This window comes from Protopterus annectens, chromosome 13.part0 (genome assembly GCF_019279795.1).
Source record: "Protopterus annectens isolate FY-2018-M chromosome 13.part0, PAN1.0, whole genome shotgun sequence".
Lineage (NCBI taxonomy): Eukaryota > Metazoa > Chordata > Ceratodontiformes > Protopteridae > Protopterus > Protopterus annectens.
In genome coordinates this window covers 171,211,847-171,230,659 of record NC_056747.1, presented here as the reverse complement: position 1 = coordinate 171,230,659, position 18,813 = coordinate 171,211,847, and the positions used below count along the sequence as shown (strand labels likewise).

At 43.7% G+C, this 18,813-nt stretch overlaps 1 protein-coding gene across 1 annotated transcript in view; it reads left to right on the top strand.

Annotated features, from left to right (window-relative positions):
• Positions 1-18,813, top strand: part of ARHGEF18 (Rho/Rac guanine nucleotide exchange factor 18) — a 2,448,098-nt gene that overhangs the window by 117,953 nt on the left and 2,311,332 nt on the right. The window lies entirely within an intron of this gene.

Here is an 18,813-nt window from a genome sequence, read left to right as displayed (position 1 = left end):
CCCCCTAGCTATACAGTACCAGGACATGTGTCTGTAATCACCTCCCCCTGCACCTTCCCTCACCCCCTAGCTATACAGCACCAGGACATGTGTCTGTAATCACCCCCCTGCACCTTCCCTCATCCCCTAGCTATACAGCACCAGGACATGTGTCTGTATTCCAGGAGAAGGTGAAGGCCGAGGTACCAGAATTAAAAGAACTTTTCAAACCTACAGTGATTGTGTTCCTGTTTTGTATATTCAGTGATTTTGGTGCTTTGCAGGAGTGGAGGTGTTGTGTTTTCATTCTGTAATCAATCCCCCTGCTCCTTCCCTCACCCCCTAGCTATACATCACCAGGACATGTGTCTGTAATCACCCCCCTGCACCTTCCCTCACCCCCCTAGCTATACATCACCAGGACATGTGTCTGTAATCACCCGCCCCCCCCTGCACCTTCCCTCTCCCCCTAGCTAACAACTCCTTTCCGTGTCTGTACTCACCCCCCCTGCAACTTCCCTCCCCCCCTAGCTAACAACTCCTTTTCCGTGTCTGTAATCACCCCCCCTGCACCTTCCCTCGCCCCCTAGCTGTACAGCACCAGGACATGTGTCTGTAATCACCCCCCTGCACCTTCCCTTGCCCCCTAGCTATACAGCACCAGGACATGTGTCTGTAATCACACCCTCTGTACCTTCCCTTGCCCCCTAGCTATACAGCACCAGGACTTGTGTCTGTAATCACCCCCCCGCACCTTCCCTCACCCCCTAGCTATACAGCACCAGGACATGTGTCTGTAATCACCCCCTTGCACCTTCCCTCACCCCCTAGCTATACAGCACCAGGACATGTGTCTGTAATCACCCCCCTGCACCTTCCCTCACCCCCTAGCTATACAGTACCAGGACATGTGTCTGTAAGCACCTCCCCCTGCACCTTCCCTCAACCCCTAGCTATACAGCACCAGGACATGTGTCTGTAATCACACCCCTGCACCTTCCCTCACCCCCTAGCTGTACAGCACCAGGACATGTGTCTGTAATCACCCCCTGCACCTTCCCTCATCCCCTAGCTATACAGCACCAGGACATGTGTCTGTAATCACCCACCCCCCCTGCACCTTCCCTTGCCCCCTAGCTATACAGCACCAGGACATGTGTCTGTAATCTCCCCCCTGCACCTTCCCTCATCCCCTAGCTATACAGCACCAGGACATGTGTCTGTAATCACACCCCTGCACCTTCCCTCACCCCCTAGCTATACAGCACCAGGACATGTGTCTGTAATCACCCCCCTGCACCTTCCCTCATCCCCTAGCTATACAGCACCAGGACATGTGTCTGTAATCACCCCCCCCCTGCACCTTCCCTTGCACCGTAGCTATGCAGCACCAGGACATGTGTCTGTAATCACCCCCTGCACCTTCCCTCACCCCCTAGCTATACAGCACCAGGACATGTGTCTGTAATCACCCCCCCTGCACCTTCCCTTACCCCCCTAGCTATACAGCACCAGGACATGTGTCTGTAATCACCCCTGCAACTTCCCTCACCCCTAGCTATACAGCACCAGGACATGTGTCTGTAATCACCCGCCCCCCTGCACCTTCCCTTGCCCCCTAGCTAACAACTCATTTTCAGTGTCTGTAATCAATCCCCCCGCTCCTTCCCTCACCCCCTAGCTATACATCACCAGGACATGTGTCTGTAATCACCCCCCTGCACCTTCCCTCACCCCCCTAGCTATACATCACCAGGACATGTATCTGTAATCACCCGCCCCCCTGCACCTTCCCTTGCCCCCTAGCTAACAACTCCTTTTCCGTGTATGTAATCAATCCCCCTGCTCCTTCCCTCACCCCCTAGCTATACATCACCAGGGCATGTGTCTGTAATCACCCCCTGCACCTTCCCTCACCCCCTAGCTATACATCACCAGGACATGTGTCTGTAATCACCCCCCTGCACCTTCCCTCTCCCCCTAGCTAACAACTCCTTTCCGTGTCTGTACTCACCCCCCCTGCAACTTCCCTCGCCCCCTAGCTAACAACTCCTTTTCCGTGTCTGTAATCACCCCCCCTGCACCTTCCCTCGCCCCCTAGCTGTACAGCACCAGGACATGTGTCTGTAATCACACCCTCTGTACCTTCCCTTGCCCCCTAGCTATACAGCACCAGGACTTGTGTCTGTAATCACCCCCGCACCTTCCCTCACCCCTAGCTATACAGCACCAGGACATGTGTCTGTAATCACCCCCTGCACCTTCCCTCACCCCTAGCTATACAGCACCAGGACATGTGTCTGTAATCACATACCCCCCCGCACCTTCCCTCGCCCCCTAGCTAACAACTCCTTTTCCATGTCTGTAATCACCCTCCTCCACCTTCTAGCTAACAACTCCTTTTCCGTGTCTGTAATCACCCCCCTGCACCTTCCCTCGCCCCCTAGCTATACATCACCAGGACATGTGTCTGTAATCACCCCCCTGCACCTTCCCTTGCCCCCTAGCTATACAGCACCAGGACATGTGTCTGTAATCACACCCTCTGTACCTTCCCTTGCCCCCTAGCTATACAGCACCAGGACTTGTGTCTGTAATCACACCCCTGCACTTTCCCTCACCCCCTAGCTATACAGCACCAGGACATGTGTCTGTAATCACCCCCCCCGCACCTTCCCTCACCCCCTAGCTATACAGCACCAGGACATGTGTCTGTAATCACATACCCCCCCGCACCTTCCCTCACCCCCTCGCTAACAACTCCTTTTCCATGTCTGTAATCACCCTCCTCCACCTTCTAGCTAACAACTCCTTTTCCGTGTCTGTAATCACCCCCCTGCACCTTCCCTCGCCCCCTAGCTAGCCACTCCTTTTCCATGTCTGTAATCACCCCCCCCTGCACCTTCCCTCGCCTCTAGCTATACAGCACTAGGACATGTGTCTGTAATCACCCCCCCCCCTGCACCTTCCCTCGCCCCCTGGCTAACACCTCCTTTTCCTCTTCGTATTAGTCCTATACTTTCTCACGGACTACAATGCACAAGTTTCCCATCCTTTTGTGTATTTTATGGCCCTTGTTTCCGTCATTACCTAGTTACTAAACCTCAAGCTCACATTGTGTATTTTATGGCACTTGTTTCCGTCATTACCTAGTTACTAAACCTGATACTCACATTGTGTATTTTATGGCACTTGTTTCCGTCATTACCTAGTTACTAAACCTCAAACTCACATTGTGTATTTTATGGCACTTGTTTCCGTCATTACCTAGTTACTAAACCTCATACTCACATTGTGTATTTTATGGCACTTGTTTCCATCATTACCTAGTTACTAAACCTCATACTCACATTGTGTATTTTATGGCACTTGTTTCCATCATTACCTAGTTACTAAACCTCATACACACATTGTGTATTTTATGGCACTTGTTTCCGTCATTACCTAGTTACTAAACCTCATACTCACATTGTGTATTTTATGGCACTTGTTTCCGTCATTACCTAGTTACTAAACCTCATACTCACATTGTGTATTTTATGGCACTTGTTTCCATCATTACCTAGTTACTAAACCTCATACTCACATTGTGTATTTTATGGCACTTGTTTCCGTCATTACCTAGTTACTAAACCTCATACTCACATTGTGTATTTTATGGCACTTGTTTCCGTCATTACCTAGTTACTAAACCTCATACTCACATTGTGTATTTTATGGCACTTGTTTCCATCATTACCTAGTTACTAAACCTCATACTCACATTGTGTATTTTATGGCACTTGTTTCCGTCATTACCTAGTTACTAAACCTCATACTCACATTGTGTATTTTATGGCACTTGTTTCCGTCATTACCTAGTTACTAAACCTCATACTCACATTGTGTATTTTATGGCACTTGTTTCCGTCATTACCTAGTTACTAAACCTCAAGCTCACATTAATGTGCGTCTGTGGCTGATTATCTTTACTCTGATTTTATCTCTGCTTGCTTGAACGTTCTTGTCTAATGTATTATTATCTCCTTTTAACACTGTTCTTGACTTATTATTGTTTAGCTTAACTTATTGTACAGTGGAGTTTCACCAATATTCTCCTAATATTTTCCACTGTTTATTGAATATTATACATTTTTTTTACTGAATCTCATCCTAACTTTTGTAACTATTTTTGATTATTACATTGTGAAGCTTTTCTAGCCGGGCATCCACTGAAAAAGGGCTTTTGGCTTAGTCGGACTATCCCGGTCAACAAATGTCAAATAAATAAATAAATAAGCATAGACACCTTTGTAAATAGTTTGTCTGTTTAGATGTTATAGTTGATTGTATATAGTTAACGTGTGTAAATTATGTTTTATGTTGCAAAGTTATGAAATTACATTAATTTTGTAAAATCAATAAAACATTTAAGCAAAAAAGTATAAAGAAGCAAGTTAGAAGTTAAGTGGGTAGGTTAGAAGACCAAAAGCAAGGGATAAGTAAGCATAAGAGATTAAACAGTGTAAGAAAGGATTTCATAGATCCAGAGGGCTGGAAGACCGGCAGGGGCTGAATAAATAAGTAAATTGATTAAGGATGGCAGGGGATATAAAGAAGAGAGAAAATAGGCAGAAATCTGAAACAGCTCCTTTTCTTAATCTTGAAAGGTGTGTGTGTGTGTGCGTGTGTGTGTGTGTGTGTGCGCGTGTGTGCTCGTGCATGTGTCTGTGTGTGTGTGTGCGTGCATGTGCGCGCGTGTGTACGCGTGCTTGTGTGCGTGTATCTGTGTGTGCACGTGCGTGCATCTGCGCGCTTGTGTATGTGCGTGTGTGCACGTGCGTGCATCTGCGCGCTTGTGTATGTGCGTGTGTGCATGTGCTCGTCCATGCGTGTGTCTGTGTGCATGTGCGTGCGTGTGTGTGTGTGTGTGTGTGTGTGTGCTCGTGCATGTGTGTGAGTGAGAGTGAGTGTGTGTGTGTGTCTGTGTGTGTGTGTGTGCTCGTGCATGTGTGTGAGTGAGAGTGAGCGTGTGTGTGTGTGTGTGTGTGTGTGTGTGTGTGTGTGTGTGTGTGTGTGTGCTCGTGCATGTGTGAGAGTGTGTGTGTGTGCTCGTGCATGTGTGTGAGTGAGAGTGTGTGTGTGTGTGTGTGTGTGTGTGTGTGTGCATGTGTGTGAGTGAGTGTGTGTGTGTGTGTGTGTGTGTGTGTGTGTGTGTGTGTGTGTGTGTGTGTGTGTGTGTGTGTGTGTGTGTGTGTGTGTGTGTGTGTGTGTGTGTGTGTGTGTGTGTGTGTGTGTGTGTGTGATATCAATATGGGAAAGGAAGGAAAGACTGCAAGGGAGTGAAAATTTACAGCACATAAAAAATCCTCCACATCAGCAACATGACTTTGCCCCGGGATGCCTCTGTCTCCTCAATGGCATCGAAAATGGATCAGAGAAAGTGCTGGGAAGGCTTCTTGGGTTCAATAATTCCAATTAACAAAGAGAGGCTCTATGGAGTATCTGGTGGACAGCTGTGAGGGCGGTATTTAAAAAGTGTATTATATGTAGCTAAGTAAAACAGGTGATAAAGCCAGGAGAACTATTGAAATGACAAAGCACACCCACACTTTGTTATGGCTACTGGCACACAGAACTCAGAGTGCAACTAAAATCTACTGGCACTATTCAAGATTATTTCAACATGCTTTCTAGAAACACCTTTTTTTCAGTGATATGCTAAGAAGTAGCTGCAGTTCACATTTATGTCATCCAGTCAGCATTTAGGATTTGTGATGCCTGGATAACGATTTTTCTTCGGGAACATCTGACTGGGAAGCAAATAGAAAACATTTTGTATTTATGGATCATTGTACTTGTAGGGCAATAGCACCAGTCAGTTGCCAGATAGATACCTTCTTTCTTGGTACTTTTTGACCTCATGTCTGCCATTCATTAAACCCCCATCAAGTTTAGCCCATTTATTTACCAGAACAAAGTCTCCCTATTTCCTATAAAGGGAGCACAGCAAGACAGATTATTTTAAGAGTGATGCACTTTTGTGGTAAACATAACATGCAGGTTTAACATCCAGTAGCAAAGTATTTTGCCTGGCTTCACAACAGTAGTCATATATAGTTAAAGTCTGCAGCGATGTGGAGGGTCTAAAGCTCATAATGATGTTAAAAGCAAGAGCTTATTCCACAAGATGGAATCTAAGTTGATACTTAAGTGCAAGACACTGCAGCCAAAAGGTATAAATAATATTAAAAATTCTTATTGTTAGTTATAATGTAAGTAAATATTATACATTTTATGTAGTAGAAATAGTACATATTTCTGCAGTAATGAAGTTATTTTATTGATTGACTGTGCAATCAACTAAGAGCTTTAAAATCCATTAGATAATTTGCTTGAATGAACGGTAAAGAAAAATAGCTGAGATATCAATTGCTGCTATGAATAAAAGCGAGAAAGAGGAAGTTGTTTGGATCTATTTTTTAATGTGCTACATTGGGGAAGAAATAACACTGAAAGAAAATTTCAAGTAGTGTTTTCAGTAAAACATTGTTATATTGTTAGGCATAAAATTCCTGATGTTGAGCCTCATCATTTTGGGACCACAGTCCCGCTTGCATTCAAATATGCAAACTCTTATTTTTCTTTCAGCTGCTCACATTAGGGGGTTGCCACAGCTGATCATCTGTTTCCATTTCTTCCTATCCTCTGCATCTTGCTCTGTCACACCAGCCACCTGCATGAACTCTCTCTCTCTCACCATATCCATAAACCTTATCTTAGGCCTTCCTCTTTTCCTGTTATTGGCAGCTCCATACTTAGCCTCCTTCTCCCAGTATGCCCAGCATCCCTCCTCAGCATATGTCCAAACCAATGTAATCTCCCCTGTCTGGCTTTGTCTCCAAACCGTCCAACCTGAGTTGACCCTCCAATATACTCATTTCTAATCCTGTCCATCCTCGTCACACCCAATGCAAATCTTAGCATCTCTAACTCTGCCACCACCAGCTCAGACTCGTGTCTTTTTGCCAATGCCACCGTCTCCAATCTATATAACATAGCTGGTCTCAATACCATCTTGTAGACCTTCCCATTCACTCTTACTGGTACCCCATTTGTCACAAATCACTCCTGACACTCTACTCCACCCTGCCTACACTGTCTTCTTCACCTCTCTTCCACACTCACCATTACTCTGAACTGTTGATTCCAAGTATTTAAACTCATCCACCTTCGCCACCTCTACTCCTTGCATCCTCACCATTCCTCTATCCTCCATCTCATTTACACACATATATTCTGTCTTAGTCCTGCTGACCTTCATTCCTCTTCTCTCTAGAGCATATCTCCACCTCTCCAGGGTCTTCTCAACCTGTTCCCTACTCTCACTACAATTCACAATGTCATCTGCAAACATCATAGTCCACGAGGACTCCTGTCTGATCTCATCTGTCAACCTGTCCATCACCATTGCAAGTAAGAAAGGGCTCGGAGCTGATCCTTGATGTAATCCCACCTCCACCTTGAATGTATCTGTCACTCCTACCACAGACCTCACCTCTGTCATACTGCCCTCGTACATATCCTGCACCACTCTTACATACTTCTTTGCCATTCCTGACTTCCTCATACAATACCACAGCTCCCCTTTAGGCACCGAGTCATATGCTTTCTCTAAATCCACAAAAATACAATGCAACTCCTTCTGACCTTCTCTATACTTCTCCATCAACACCATGAGAGCAAACATTGCATCTGTAGTGCTCTTTCCTGGCATAAAACCATACTGCTGCTCACTAATCACCTCCCTTCTTAACATAGCTTCCAGTACTCTTTCCCAGGGGGTTAGGAGGGTTACCTAATAGTTAAGGTGTTTGCCTTACAAACACAAGGTGCAGGGTTTGAGTCTCACAAGGGATAATTGGCTAGGTTTAAAATGGCTCGCAAGAGCAATTAGCCTAGTACTAATCTATGAAACTAATGAACCTATGAACCATAACTTCATGCTGTGACTGATCAGTTTTATCCCCCTGTAGTTCCTACAGCTCTGCACATCACCCTTATTCTTAAAAATTGATGCCAATACAATTCTTATCTACTCCTTCAGGAATCCTGTCATTTTCCAAGATTTCATTAAACAATTTGGTTAAAAACCTCACTGCCATCTCTCCTAAACACCTCCATGCTTCCACAGGTATGTCATCTGGACCAACAGCCTTTCCATTCTTCATCCTCTTCATAGCTGTCCTTACTTCCTCCTTGCTAATCCACTGCACTTCCTGATTCACTATCCCCACATCATCCAACCTTCTCTCTCTCTCATTCTGCTCATTTATCAGCCCCTCGGAGTACTCTTTCCATCTGCTCAACACACTCTCCTCGCTTGTGAGCACGTTGCCCTCACTATCCTTGATCACCCTTACCTGCTGCACATCTTTCCCAGCTCACTCCCTTTAGTCGATCAGCACAAGTCCTTTTCTCCCTTCTTAGTGTCCAACCTGTCATACGCCATATCCTTAGCCTTTCCCACCTCCCTCTTCACCATACGCCTCATCTCCTTATACTCTTGTCTACTTTCTTCATCTCTCTGATAATCCTACTTCTTCTTCACTAACCTCTTCCTCTGTATACTCTCCTGTACTTCCTCATTCCACCACCAGGTCTCCTTGTCCTCCTTCCTCTGTCCAAATGTCACATCAAGCACTTTTCTAGCTGTCTTTCTTACTACCTCTGCTGTGGCTGCCCAGCTATCTGGTAAGTCTTCACTGCCTCCCAGTCCCTGTCTTAACTTTTCCTTTGAACTCCACCTTACAGTTATCCTTTTTCATCTTCCACCATTTGATCCTTGGTGCTGCCCTCACTCTCCTCCTCCTCTTCTTGATCACAAACATCATCCTACAGACCACCATCCTATGCAGCCTAACTACACTTTCCCCTGTCACCACTTTGCAGTCTCCAATCTCCTTCAGACTGGCCCTCATGCATAGGGTATAATCCACCTGTGTGCATCTCCCTCCACTCTTGTATAAACCCTATGCCCCCCACTTCTTAAAATACGTATTCACCACAGCCATGTCCATCCTTTTCACAAAATCCACTAACATCTGACTTTCGGCATTCCTCTCCTTAGTACCATACCTACCCATCACCTCCTCATTCCCTCTGTTCCCTTCACCAACATGCCCATTGAAATCTGCTCCAATCACCACCCTCTCACCCTTGGGTACACTCGCCACCACTTCATCCAACTTGCTCCAAAATGTTTCTTTCTCATGCATCACACACCCAACTTGTGAAACATAAACACTAACTACAGTCATCATTACACAATCAATTTCCAGCTTCATAAACATCACTCTGTCTGACACTCTTTTCACCTCCAAAATACTCCTGACATACTGTTCCTTCAGGATAAACCCTACCCCATTTCTCCTCCCATCCACACCATGGTAAAACAATTTGAACCTGCCTCTGATACACCTGGCCTTACTCCCCTTCCATCTGGTCTCTTGCAAGGACAATAAGTTAACCTTCCTTCTCTCCATCATATCAGCTAGCCAGTCATACTGTCAAAATTCAAAGTTCCTTCCCTCACTTCCACGCGAAATGTTTCCCTTCAAATGTGATGCAACAATTTTACCTAGAAATCAGATTAAACTGGCAGATCAGTAGTTTTCACCTTCTGTCTTGTTTCCATTATTATAAAGGGGAATCAAAGATGCCTTCTTCCTGTTTCCAGGCGCCTCACTGCCTCGCGTTGTTTACTGAATGGTTGCCATTGGATTACTATTTCAGTTCTCTAGGAATGCTAGGTGAGGCAATCAGGCCTCTATGCTTTGTCCACATTTAGTTTGTGAAATACCTTTGCCACCATTTCCACTGTGAAAGGATTTACATCAGTCCTGTTTCTCTAGTCAATTTATGGACAAAGTTATATAAATCTTCTTTCTTTTCCTCTGTAAATACTAAAGAGGATTGTTCATTTAATATTGTTTTCTGCCCATCTGTGTGTATTTCTTGAAGTTTTCTTAACTCTGATTTTGTCTTTTTGCTTCCTTAACTGTAAGATGTTTCACCCCCTGTTTTTACTGAGTCGGGTGTCTCTTCTCATACTGAGCTCTTGCATTTCTGAATGTTTTCATCCTTTAGCATTACTGAAACTGTCTGGTTTCCACATCCGGGCTTTCTTGTATTTTCTAAATGGCATGAACTTTTATCTAACCTTTAGCCCACTAAAAACACTCGGTCTCTATCCAAGCAAAAAATATTGAATGACTTTATTAATCGTTTTTGTCTTACACAGAGACTAGACTTCTGCAGAATAAAATCACTAAACTGACATTACTATTTAAATATGCACTCATTCAAATCACATGATGCAAAATAACCAGTCATTTATTTGAAATCTAAGGATGATTAAACAATAAAATATTACTAATAGGATTTTCATTTAAGCTATTTTTTTTCTTTGCTTTTTTTTTCTTGATTCCAACAGAATTTGCCAAGGTAATTGCTCTAGTCAAAGGATTAGTTTGCCAAACACCCCCCCCTCCCCCAACACACACACACACACACACACACACACACACACACACACACATATACACACTCATTTTGAAGAACCTTTACAAAATATAAATAAATCTATTAAACGCCATACTATGCTTACTTGCTTTTTTTTCCTGCTGCTTTTATCTTCCCCTTATTTATAAAGCTATACCTCCTACACTTTTAGTTTCATTCACTCTGTTCCTCCTGTTTATTGTGTGTCTAGATATGTTTACTTTCCATTGAACAGCCCTTTGTGTACTGCATTTCTATAACTGCCACAGTATCCAGACATCATTAAATGTTTTCCTTCTGGTCCACCTTCCTCCCTAATATCCATAGCCCTTACCCAGGTAGGACCTACCTATTTCCTAGTCAGGAACATAGATAAGATGTACTCATTTAACATATCTGCTCCATAAAAACCATGTGATTGATCTGGCAAATCAAAAGAAACAATGTGTCTAATTAACACGTGTACTTACTGCGGTCGTGGTGCTGCGGTAGCATTGTCGACTCACAGTTAGACGCTGCCCATTCGATTCTCAGTTAGAGCATCTACTGTGTGACGACATGCGTGAATGGGTGTTCCTTCATTGAAGGTTGTGCATTAGGCCCGGCAAGCCAGCACGTAAAACTCTACTGCCAATCATTAGCAGACCGGAGTTCCGCTGTGGCGACCCCTAACCGGGAAAAGCCGAAAGACACACACACACTTAAAGACATCTTCTCTGACTAATAAATCAATGTTAATATCAAATAAATATAATATCTGCTCCTTATTCACTTTTACATAATTTCATCTTTCACTTACACTCCTGCATCATGCTGTGCCCAACCCCCACCCCTTCTGCTCATTTTTCTTTTTTCAGCCTTTTCTGCCTTTATGACCCTAGCTTCCTTGTTTCTTGCCGCCTCATAATGCTCTCTGATCATCTGTCCCCCCACCCCATTTCTTGCAGGACGACTTCTCCATTAAAACTTGTGTAACCTCTTTGTTTATTCAAACCAGTTGCCTGTATTTTTCTAGACACTGAACACCCTTTTCCCTTTACCATTCCCTTCCCAAATCCTGCATCATCTCATATACACAGGACACCAAGGTGCATCTTAAGCTGTCTGATTTTCATTTATTTATTTTTTGCCTATCTGTGCTGACTGATTCCTGAAGTCTTAGACCTTTTGTTGTCCTTTCCTGTCCATTTCCTTTTCTGTCTGTACTCATCACAAATTACTCTTTCGGTGTGATTGCTGTTGCACACTGGTCCCTTTATTTTCACCTTCATTTCCATCTTCTTACTTCTGTCTGATGTCACAAAGATGCAGCCTGTCTATTCTCACCATTATAGTGACTTTGACATTCTATCTCCCATTTATTCCTCCTTTTCCTGACATCCTTTCCCAAATGATCAAATTCTCTCTCCACAGATTCTGTTTCCAGCAATAATTCTAGCAGATAATTCCATAGTTCCACAGGACTTTTTAGAAAGAAGGAATTTCAGAGACTCATTGAGTAGTTTATGCCTACAAATCTAAATCTCATGTCCTCTCACATCATCTTTCCTGTTCAGGGTGGCCCCCTTCATATTTCCTAGATAAGATCTTGTACACCTATTTCCTGACCCCTCCCATTTATCGCGGTGGTGGTGCTGCGGTAACGTTGTCGCCTCACAGTAAGCCATTGTCCTGTTCGATTCTCAGCTAAAGCGTCTTCTGTGTGGAGACATGCGTGAATGGGCGTGCCTTCGTTGAAGGTTGTGCATCAGGGCTGGCAACTCAGAATGTAAAACTCTACTGCCAATCATTAGCGTACCGAAGTTCCGCTGTGGCGACCCCTAACCGGGAAAAGCCGAAAGACACAACAACTGAGAATACCAGAGTCTTTCATTTTCATGTATACCCTTCCCTTTCTGTCTCTCTCACTCTCTCTCTCTCTCACACACACACACACACACACACACACACACACACACACCCTTCTGATGGTTTTCCTCTAGACTCCTTCTAATAGCCTGATAGCTCTCTTCCTTTATGGCTCCCAGAATTGTATGCAGGATATAGTCAGATCACGACTCACTGGAGAGACAGCATTGTTACATTGTTAATTTATTTCTGAAGTCAGTTTCCCTGAGGCTACACCACGGCATTTTGTTTGCTGTTGCCATTTGCTGTCTTTCTCAATTCTTGGTTGGAACTTTCATTACTCTGCCATCCAAGATGATAATAGCTGGCTGTCAATGAATGAAATGCTGACTTGAATTACAATGGTTAGTTTTTAATTGTTGCTTGCTGGGGTTCTGATGTTAAAATGGTACTGTGCAGCTGAAACTGACCTATTTTCAGCAAATGAAGTTCAGTGCATTACTATTGCTGTGCCATCTTATTTGCTGCTGTTTCTGGTTTGAAGTAAAATGTTCTCTCTCTGTCTCTCTCGCTCTCTCTCTCTCTATATATATATATATATATATATTTTTTTTTTGTAATACTGCAATGTTATTGTTAGCCTTGGCTTTTTCTTTTTCTTCTTCTTCATCAGTAAACACCTGATTAATATTGCCATCCGTCCTGCCTTTATCTGGATTTATATTAAAAGGGTGGCTTGTGAGGGCCAGTCATGACAGTGTTTGTATTTTTGGCCAGGACTGAGTTACAGTGTTTCAGTGGCAATACAACTTACAACTGAGCTACATTGTTGCAATGGATTCCATGACAGAAATGTGACATATGGTCAAGCAATACTAAAAACTGCAATTACAAACTGCAAGTCAAAATAGTAGAAAGTGAAACCTTCTATAAGACTTTTAAAGCAGTTTGGGAGGTGGGGCATTGCTCTCACACCTCCTGTGAGGTGGTAGTAGGAGCTGTGCACCCCACTCCCTTGCTATTTTTATGTAATGATTCTAAAATTGCTAAGGAGAAGTCTCTGAGATAACACAGTCTCACTCTTCATTTAAATTTAAAAGTAATCAAACTTTGCTAATTTTACTTTTGAGTGTTCTTCAAAGTGCCACATACCTGGTATCAGCCATAGTGTTTCTGTTGTATAGTTGCTGCATTCCTGCTATTATATATCACATTTTACCTCCCCACCACCACCTATGAGAGGCACTGTCTAATGTCAACACTACCTACATCCAGTCAGTCCATTTATTCTGAGGGGGCTGCAGCCAAGCATCCCCAGACTAGATACAGAGCCCTGTAGCCCATGCATTTGAGTATAGGATACCCTACTCTGCTATCCTTTCATCCAGTAGAGCCAGGTAACTGACTGCAGATCAGCCTGCTAGTCACTTGGAATCACCTAGCCATAAGCTTTCTGCTGACTATATACACCTACCTGGTTATGGGAGGAGGTGTACCTGCTGCCATACATATATCCTCTTCAGATAAGTATAAAAGTCTATGCCAGATACAGCACAAACCAACTTAGCCACTAAAGGTGAGCAATACATGCAATCAACACTAGGGATCACTAGTACCAAAGCCCTAGCAGCATCCCTAATCCAGTGGATGAGGAAGCTGGAGTCGGATACACAACCGCATCCTGGTCCATCTGGCTCCCATACTGCTAAGCATTCATACTCTTATATTTCACTTGTGTGGAAGAAGTTTCTGACACTGAACAGCATTTTATAGCTTCTGACTCTATTCTGATGACCAGTTTACAAAATGCACTGTGTTGCATCTGTTGTACAAAATTTGCCTTCCCTGTTTTTCTGTGTTCATCATAACTACCTGTTGCTGGAAATACCTAGATCTCCTTAAAGAAAGTGATATGATACAGAGGAGGGAGGGAGATGCTGTAGTATTTGACTATAACTCAGGCCCCTGAAACCCATTGGTCCTCTTTGTGAGGAATCTATGTACATTCTTCATTTGCCACAGAGGATGTGTGAATAGGATTCTGATCAGAGTACAGTATTCTATGTTTGGTCTAATAGCATAAGGGCTGCATAGAGGGGGAAATTACATCACTGACATGGCTCTTAACCCATTGGGGATCAAGTGGGCAATTCCTGTGCAGATGGTAGAATTTTTGTAAGTATCAAATGAAAGGTCAGCATGAAAAGCACACTAAGGGATTTTACTCTCTTGTTACCTTTTATTTGTTGGCCATCAGTAAGCATGCAAAGCTGGTAGTGAGGTTGCCAATTGCCAGAATGCAAAAATGTTTGACATTGAAGCAAGGTCAGTTCTACTACACTGTTTATGTGTAATGTTAAGAGCTATTAGAAGACAGATGGTATTATTACGGATAAGGAAAATCCTCCCATGTTTGCAGTTTATGTTTACTTGGTGAGTTAGACTTTGGGGTCAATTTTAATGTTTTAAAATTGCCCAAAAAAGGAATTAGGTGCAAGACATAGCCTTGAGGGTCCTCAGTAGTGAGAAGCGATAAGGGTAAGCCCCCTCCTATTTTACCTGCTGTGTATGACCATGTAGCTAATTGTGGACTCAGGTGATTACTGCTTCACTGATGTCTTCCCCGTGCTTCTTGAGCTTGGCTCATTAATTCTTTTTCTTTCTCCGTTCTGTAATATACTTGGAAAAAAAAACTTATTTCACTTCTATGATCCCTACTACCAATTACCTTTCAATGTTTACTTTTGCTGCCTTCACCCCTGAGTTGTCCTTTAACTAGCCCCTTGCACTGTGTCTTTTCCATCTCCCTGGCCCCTCTCTTCTGTAACTTGAATGTCCTCTCATTTTGTCTATAATCTCAAATTCCTATAGAGCCAATTGGCTTTCTCCTATTTTTTCCTTTTTTTGCCTCTTCCTCAAATTCTTGTTCACAGCTTTGAATACTGAAGCTATAATGCATGGCATGCTTATTTGTGCAGTTTATCATCTTTGAACATTTCCCCTAGCTCAGTATAATCTATTCCCTAGAAGTCCCATATCATCATATTTCTTATTGATGCTTGACCCTTCCCATCTGTTTAAATCACACAGTGGTATGACAACTGTTGGCTAATGGTGCTGATGTGCACACCAATAACTCACCAAACCTTTTCTAGGACCGTGTTCAGAATTCTGTCCTTTTTAGTAATGCCTCATGTTAGTTGGCTAACCCATTCATGGTCTAAAGCATCCATCTTCTCCCATTCCATGTGCACTTTGCAGTTCAGGACCTTCCATTCTTCGTCTAGCAGCTTTAGACCTTCATAAGTATAATTCATTTCTCCTTTTCCTAGCTTGTCTTCCCAGACCTCATGCTCTTTACTTTATATATCTATGGTTCCAGCATGCTGAATAAATCCACCAAAACTACTCTTGTTCTCTACGTCAATCTGTAGGGTGTTTGCCCCAGGTTATACCCCTGCCTGTTTCTTTACCCCACTCTAGGGTGTTTGCCCTAGGTTATAACCCTGCCTTTTTCCTTACCCCACTCTAGGGTGTTTGGTCTAGGTTATACCCCTGCCTGTTTCCTTACCCCACTCTAGGGTGTTTGCCCTAGGTTATAACCCTGCATGTTTCCTTACCCCACTCCAGAGTGTTTGCCCTAGGTTATAACCCTGCATGTTTCCTTACCCCACTCTAGGGTGTTTGCCCTAGATTATAACCCTGCCTGTTTCCTTACCCCACTCTAGAGTGTTTGCCCTAGGGGTATAACCCTTCCTTTTTCCTTACTCCACTTTAGGGTGTTTGCCCTAGGTTATATCCCTGCCTGTTTCCTTAACCCACTCTAGCGTGTTTACCCCAGGTTATACCCCTGCTTGTTTTCTTACCCCACTCTAGGGTGTTTGCCCTAAGTTATAACCCTGCATGTTTCCTTACCCCACTCCAGAGTGTTTGCCCTAGGTTATAACCCTGCCTGTTTCCTTACCCCACTCTAGAGTGTTTGCCCTAGGGGTATAACCCTGCCTTTTTCCTTACTCCACTTTAGGGTGTTTGCCCCTGCCTGTTTCCTTACCCCACTCTAGGGTGTTTGCCCTAGGTTATAACCCTGCCTGTTTCCTTACCCCACTCTAGGGTGTTTGCCCTAGATTATAACCCTGCCTGTTTCCTTACCCCACTCTAGAGTGTTTGCCCTAGGGGTATAACCCTGCCTTTTTCCTTACTCCACTTTAGGGTGTTTGCCCTAGGTTATAATCCTGCCTGTTTCCTTAACCCACTCTAGGGTGTTTACCCCAGGTTATACCCCTGCTTGTTTTCTTACCCCACTCTAGGGTGTTTGCCCCAGGTTATACCCCTGCCTGTTTCCTTACCCCACTTCATACAGTGATGTCTTCTCTTCTTTGTGACCTCACTTTTCATGCCATTACTTATGCAGAGCTCTACCCCCCCCCCATTCCCCTCATCACTGTGATTTCTAAATAACCTATACCCAGGCTCTTCCAGTAATCACTCATTCTTTTCATGTGCCATTTTTCTGTCATATCCAGCAGTGTCTATCTCTGCTTCTGCATCTTCTTCCTTCCCTGAGCCCTGCACTGGACATTGTTTTCTGCTACTTTGACAACTGTCACACTTTCCATCTTAATTTAAAGGCACATTTCTGGCCCAACCCAGCATCACTATCCCATTTGGTCTACAATGGAGCATAATCTACCCCAGAGCTGGTATCTTCACCAGGTCACTTTCATCCTCTTACAAATTTCAAAACCTGGTCCAATGTCCACTGCCATAGCTAGTCATTACTCTGATTATATCCTTCCATGAAGTACAGGCTGCTAGCAAAGGTAGCACTTCTGGAAATACTACATGCAACCCCCAGATCTTCCCATCTCTCTTCCACCTACCTGGTCCTGTTAGCTACAATCTCCACTAACTGTCTCTTCCAATAGGTCAGTGTTAACTATGTGCACCCCTTTATGTATCCACACAGCCCTTACTGACCACCTTGATCCTGTACTTTTATGTCTTACTAAGTCTAAGGCCAGAGATGCGTTTCACTTTGATGTGGTCTGTCACTTGCAAAGACGTGTAATCATGTTCGCGGCTGTGACTTCAGTCACCATACCTTTCTTTCCTTAGTTCCTCTCCTCTCCTTTCCTAAACTATCACTTTCTCCTTAAGCTGCACCATCCCAGCCCCGTTCATTCTCTCCTGGTTGCATCACTTCCTGGTCTGTATCTGATTCCTTTCCTACCATACTATTCCAACAAGCTGTACACATTGGAATCATGACTTTCAGAGTCTGATATATCCTTCAAGTCCTTCCATGTCCACCTGCTGCTCTTCCCTCCTCTCTCTCCTCTTCAGTTCTTCATCTTCACCACTCCTTTTGGAATATTCCCGCAGTGGACACCTCATCTTATCCCTATCTATCTTCATTCATCCTGTCCTGCTGATCTGTTATTCCCTCCCTCCTGCATTTCATCTGGTTTTGCATTTGGTACAGCAACTAGCAGGTTCTGCTTTCCCTTCATCACTTATTACTCTTGTACCAAGTAACTGTACTTTTCTGGAACCCTTTGCCCAGTTACTCTTTCAAGCCAAATTCTCCTTACAGCCCTCCTGTTTTCTGCATATCTCCTCCTTACATCTTTCTCCATCCTGCCTTTTGGTCTCCACTTGTCTGTCTTCTCCAGTGCCATTTTACCAGCCTAGCCAGTCACTGCCATCACCGTCTCTGTTTGCCATAGTATCCTTTGAGGTTCTCACATTCTCCTTCAGACCCCACAGCCTTTGACTTCCCAAAGTTCCTTAAACCAAATCCCTTATCCATACTCATATTCATCAATTCATTAACCCACTGGGCCAGATTCCAAAAGACGACTTCTCAGTGTAAGTGACTTACTCCATCTTGTCCCTGTTTCAAAAGACTTGCTATTGGTGTAAGTGACTTATTTTTGTTTGAAGGTCTATCTATAAACAGGCTTACACTAAGGGCCATATTCCAGAACACCTGCTCTCAGTGTAAGTGACTTACTCCGCATAATACATGGGAGTAAGTCACTTACTCTGAGAGCAAGTCTTTTGGAATCATGCCCACTGTCGCCACCACATTGTGCAGCTGTCTTTGGACTGTCCCATTTCAGATCTCTTCTCATTTCTATTGGTTCAGTTATTAGTACCTAGCTATACCTTTCTATGTCAAGTATTCTCACAGGCCTGCATTGTAAATTCCAGATGAGTTCTAAGGCGCTTTAGTAACAGGCAGTCAATGAAAACTTAAACTATTTTAATGATACTTGATATGAAAAAAATAAAACAAGTAGCAGCATTTCTATATTCGAAATGTGCTGCTCTCCTTACTCTTATGTCTAAAGTACAGGGCTTTATGTAATAAACAAGCAAATAACAGCTAATTCTCTTAACTCAGCTATCCAACACAGACTTCAGGCTTCATGTCTTCATAGA